This window comes from Cygnus olor, chromosome 13, assembly GCF_009769625.2.
Source record: "Cygnus olor isolate bCygOlo1 chromosome 13, bCygOlo1.pri.v2, whole genome shotgun sequence".
Classification (NCBI taxonomy): Eukaryota; Metazoa; Chordata; class Aves; order Anseriformes; family Anatidae; genus Cygnus; species Cygnus olor.
In genome coordinates this window covers 10,051,387-10,056,861 of record NC_049181.1, presented here as the reverse complement: position 1 = coordinate 10,056,861, position 5,475 = coordinate 10,051,387, and the positions used below count along the sequence as shown (strand labels likewise).

At 61.4% G+C, this 5,475-nt stretch overlaps 1 long non-coding RNA gene across 1 annotated transcript; it reads right to left on the bottom strand.

Moving 5' to 3' along the window:
* Nucleotides 1-3,121: 3,121 nt before the first annotated feature.
* LOC121077280 lies at nucleotides 3,122-5,308 on the bottom strand. The gene is made up of 2 exons (XR_005823971.1): nucleotides 4,722-5,308; nucleotides 3,122-4,637 (listed from the first exon to the last, which is right to left on the bottom strand). It is a non-coding gene; the product is annotated as an uncharacterized LOC121077280 (long non-coding RNA).
* Between the last annotated feature and the right edge of the window lie 167 nt (nucleotides 5,309-5,475).

The following is a 5,475-nucleotide window of genomic DNA, read 5'->3' as shown; positions in this document are numbered from 1 at the left end:
CGCCCCGCCGCCCACCCCGCGCCGCCATTGGCCGCGCTCCCCGTCACTCACGGGCCGGCCGCGGCGGGGCGGGCCGAGGCGGGCGTGCGGCCCTCTGCGCGGCGCCGATTGGCCGCGAGGCGGCGGCGGCCCGCAGCGCGCGCCGCCAATCAGCGCGGCGGGCATCACGCTCGGTTGAGAGGCGAGCGAGGGGACAAAGGAGCCGAGCGAGCCGCCGGCGGCCGCCGCGCAGGCGCAGTGAGGCCGGGCGCCGCGCATGCGCGCTGCGATCGGCGGGGGGGGAGCGCTGCCTTTTAAAGGGGCCGCGGCGGGCTCCGAGCGCGTGCCGCGCCGTGCGCGCCCCCGCCCGGCGGTGCCCGCGCGCGTGCACGGGGCCGGCGGCGGGAAGGGCGTGAGGGGAGCGGGGCGGGGCGGGGCGGGGCGGCAATAAAGCCTCGAGAGGGAGCCTGAGGGGGGCGTGAGGGGCGCGGGGGGGGGGGGCGTGTGAGGGCGTGCCGGGGGAGGCGCGGTCCCGGCGGGGGTGTGGGGGGACCGGGTGGGGGTGGCGCGGGGGAGGGGCGCGGGCCGGGGGCCGGGGCAGCCCCTCCCGGGGGCGGTGCCGCGTCCCGGGCCCCCGCGAAGCCCCGCCCGGCCGCGCTGTCACTCACCGCCCCGGGGAGACGGCTCCAGCTCCGGGGAGGCGGCGGCGGTGGCGACGGCGGCCGGGCCGGGCCGCTCCCCCCCCCCCCCAGTCGGTGCGCAGGTAGAGGCCGGGGCGGCGCGGCCGGGCCGGGCCCCCGGGGACGGCGGCGAGAGGGTTAACGGGGGGGGGGCAGCGGGGCGCCCGGCCCGCTCCGCGAGGTCCACTCCGCACTTTGCGGGCGGCCCCGCGGGCACCGAGGGGCTCGGGGCGCCCCGCTCCGACCCCCCCCCCCCCCCGCCCCAGCCCCCGGGGCTCGGCTCCGCGCTGCCGGTTCGCGCGGTCCCGCTCCGCCGCGCGGATCCGCTCCGGGTTTTCCGTCCGCCCGGCGGAGTCCGGGCTGCGCGCTCCGCTCCCGGGCTGCCGCTCCCGCTCCGCGTTTTGGAGGCCGCCGCCTGCGAGCGAGTCTCGCGAGCCCCAGCCCCGCCGCGGCCAATGGGGACGCGTCCCTCGCTCGGCGCGGCCAATGGGGAGCTGCCCCCGCCCCCCCCCGGGCCGCAGCGCGCTGAGGGCTCCGAGCGGCGCCTCCATTTAAAGGGGCCGCGACCCGAAGCCGGGCTGTGGGCAGAGCGGGCGGCGCGGCGCCGGGCAGCCAGGTGCGGGCGGCGCCGCCCGAGGGCGCCTCCCTGCGGGCAGCGCGGGGCGGGGGCGGGCAGCGGGGGGGGGGCTCGGGGCGCGCGGCGGCGGTGGTGGGCCCGGGGAGGGGGGGGGGCGGGGCAGGCGCGTGCGGCGCGGGGCCCCCGCAGGATGGGGGGCGGGGCTAGCGCTCGGCGAGAGGGGCGTGGTCTGCAGAAGGGGGCGTGGCCTAGCGAAAGGGGTGTGGCGTGGTGAAAGGGGGGCGTGGTCTGTAGGAAAAGGGGGCGGGGCCGTGCGAGGGGCGGGGCCGGGGCGGCCCCTCCGGTGGCGCCGCTGGGGGGCGCCCTGGGGCGGTGGGGCTGGGGCTGGGGCTGGGGCTGCGGGGGGGGAGCCCCGGTGTCGGGGCCGTGCTCAGGGGCAGGGGCAGCGGGTCCCTGGGTAGGGCCAGGGCTGGGGCTCAGCCCCCCCCCGGGGTGTGAATTCCCCTGCGTTAGTTCTCGTACGGGCACTTGGTGCTCAGCGCCGCTGGGGCGCGGCACCCCCGTGGACGCGGGTGTGCTGGCGGCGGCGATGGCAGTATGGGGGACGCAGGGGATCGCCTACGTGACGGTTCCTTCTGGTATCTTAATAAAGGCCGTGCTGGGCCATTTCGCTGTTTCGGTCTCGGTAGGGTGCTCAACGTGCAAGCTTCTCTCCCTGCTGCCACCTCAAGCACCCTGCCGGTGCCTGAGCCCGTCGTTACCAGCCCCGTTGGCCATGGGCTCCACTGGCAGCCTCCACAAGGAGTCTCTGGGCGGGAGCAGTGCCCTGCACAGCGCGGCGTTGCTGGGGGGCAGCTGCTATTGCCGCGCGAGGGTGGAGCAGCCCGGCGCTGAAATCCCGTCCTGGGACCCAACGGCAGGGAGCTCGCTGGGGAATGTGGGACTGCCCGGCAGGCTGGCTGGATAGCTCGCCGTCACGTCCCCTGTTTCGGACCTGGAGGGCTGCTTAAGGGAAATCACATGTTTTGCCCTCAGAGGGGCACCCTCCCTGAGACTGTGCCCTGTGGTCTTCTCCCGCTTTCCCTGGTAGTAAGGCTCGGTCAAAGAACCGTAGGAAGAAAGATCCAGGTTGGGAGGGACCTCGGGAGGTCTTAGGAAGAGATGTGAGAGTATGCGAGCAGCTGCCAGCTGCTGCCAGGACGGCGTCCCTGATGGATGAGCACGCTCCTGTTTGTTTTAGAGTGTACTGCTAGTGCAGAAGTGCTGGATTACCAGCAAGTAATGCTGAGACCCGAGGAGCACAGCCAAGTCTCTTTGAAGTGTTGCAAGGAGTCTTCTGGTCAAGCCAATTCCAGACAATTCTGCAAGAATCCAGAAACCTGTCCTTCCTTTTGCATGGAGCTGAGATGAAGTTTCTGGAAGGCACGCTCAAAATCTGGCTCGGTTGGCCCTGCCGTTGGGGAATTTCGGGGACCCCGCGGGGTTGTGCGGCGCCGTGCGCTCTGTGTCGGAGGGTTTGACGTGGTCGCTGCTGCTGTTTGCTCTGGGTGAACCGAGAGAACCGGTAACACGCTGGGAGAGCGCAGTGGACAGCTGTCCCCCGAGCCCTGCCTGCAAAGGGCAGGCTGAGGAGCTTGTCCAGTGACACCGGCAGTAGCTGCAGCTGACTTGAGGAGAACTGCTGAACGCTGCTGTAAACCCTCTGACTTGCAATTTTACATACCGCTGGGTCAGTTGTTGAAGTAGGCAATTGTCTGTGGTGGTGATCATGTAATAGCTATTTCTGGGTTTGTTGAACCTTGACTTCCAGCCTTTGGAGCATTCCTGTGCGTTTGCCTGCTCCTCCAAAGAGTCCTTTGCTATACATCTTTGTGGGTTTTTTTTGAGATGGGTCATGTTGCATCTCCCCGTTTCTTTCTATAATGAAATAGGTTTATCAATGGAACGTGCTTTCTAAACGATGACTGATTCTTGAAGCGGTGGGGTTCTCCTAGTACTGGGTCGGATGTGTTTTGGTTTTGTTTTTCAAGCACCTCAGCTCTTCCAGTATGTGTCTGCATGTGTAGGCACACTACCAAGAAGGCGATTGCCATGGTCCATCGCGGTGCTGTGTGGCAGCAGTGACGGACTGCATGGCGCCGGAGGCACTGTGCTCTCTGAATGCGTTTTGGGCTGCCAGGTGGGAGCGCAGGGCTGCCCCTCCAAAACCACCAGTGAATAATGAAATTGTTTCTGCTCCTTTCCAGAGAATTTTGACTGGGCTGAAACCTGGTCCGCGGTAGTATGCTTGGTTCCCCGGTGATTCTTCATAAATTAATTTGCTTTAAAATGAGTTAGGCAATCTGTAATAAATGTTTGCAGTGCTTAAATCTGGAAAGCCATAAGCTGCCCAGGTAAACTCAGATAGATTGCAACAATGAAGTTAGCCTTTACCGTATTTGTCATTTGAGGCTCTATACTTAATGAAGATCTGTTGCCTAAAACCATGCTGGTAGGACGTTATATTATTTCCTTAATTTTTTATTGATGGAGCCATGTATTGACCGCCGTTGTTTTTGTCAGGAAATACTAGTTTGGGTGTTACAATTTATTCTAAAATTTGGTGCCAAAATGAGAATTTCCTTCAGAGCTCTCAGCTCAGGTCTTACAGAACTCGTAGGTGAGAGCTAGCTGGAATGTTCATTTAAGTGTCTTAATGATAGTAGTTATTATTTAATGCTTTCTGTATACCAAATGATCTCTAGCGAAAAAAGTAAATACTTCAGCCTTCAAAATCTTTAAAACCTGAATCCGTATCCAGTGACAAGCCTGGGAGAGGCACCCAAGCAGGCGCTGTCGGCTTGCTGGGGGAAGGCAGTCGCCGGTAGCTGTGCTCTTCTGTGGGCACCGGAGACCTCCGAGGCATTCACCTCATGGTGCGGGAGCATCGGCAGTATTTTTTTTCTCGCTGTCTGATTTTAATTAAATCTTTGATGGTAGCTCCTCGTTTTTGCAGGTAGGCCATGTATTCCCCTGCTAATAGTCAGCTGGGTAAGGACACTCAGATGTGGAAGATGTGTGCAGGTACAGCACCAGTGGTGCCTTTAGCAAGGTACATAAAGCCCCAGCTAGTCGCTTGGAGACTTGAGTGTCCCGACAGAGGTGGATGTGACGGTCAGAGCTGCGCCCTGCATGCTCGTGGAGGACCCTCAGCAGTCCTGTCGCCTCTCCAGAAACTCTCGTACCTGAGAAGCGCTGTGCTTCGGGCTGTCGTGCAGGGGGCTTTGCTCTGAACCTGATCTTCCCAGGGATATCCCTTGCTGAATATTCTGGAGAGGATGGTGCTGAGTCCCAAGTGAGGGGTTTCCAAACGTCCGATAGGGCAGTCTGTGTAAACGTGCAGGATTTCGGCACGCTGTCTCCTGTTTTTTTTATGGAGTCATCTTCCAGTGTACTCCCCTCCTTGCCAGGTATGTGGCTGGAAAAGAGGGAGATTTCAGGCAGACCGATGACGGGAGCCCAGTGAGTGATCTGTGCATTAGATAGTCCTGGAATAAAAAGGAGATGAAATGTGGTGGATCAGTTCAGCATCTGCCAGAAACAATAAGCTATTATTCATCCGTCAGAGGTAGTGAGAAGAGACCTTACCAGGAGGTAAAGCTCACATTCAGCTGGCAGCATAACTCACTGTGAAGCTCAGCAGAAAGTCCAGATGAATCTGAAAGCCTGGGGCAAGCGAAAGAAGCAGTGTTTCTTACCTTGCTGCCTGCAGCTGGGCAGCTCTAATTTTCTCGGGTTGAGTTCAGCTTCAGAGCAACCCACGGAGCTGTAAAGCATCCTTCTCTCCTGTTCTACGGGCTGCCTTCTCGATCCTGATCAGCCGGCAGTTGAAAGTCGCTGTAAAGACTTTGCTGTCAGGGAAACAGAATTTCAGTGATGGGCAGAAGCATTCCTTGCTTTCCCACCCAAACTGCTTGCGGCATCATCACTTCCTGGGGTCCATCTCAACACTAACTCTATCAGCTTTTCCAGATTTTTATAAGTACATCAGAAGTCAGCACCCATCTGTTTCTGCATCTACTTGTCACGGAGCTCTGCTGCAGCAGAAAAAATATTTTTTAAAACAAAATGTTAGGCTGCAGAAGATGTTACAATGGGAACTTTGGAGGCCCAAAGCATAAATTGGTCCAAAGGGGGATTAGTCAAATTCATTGAGGATTTGTCCAGTACAGCCTCTTAGCAGTGCAGCTCGAGCCAAGC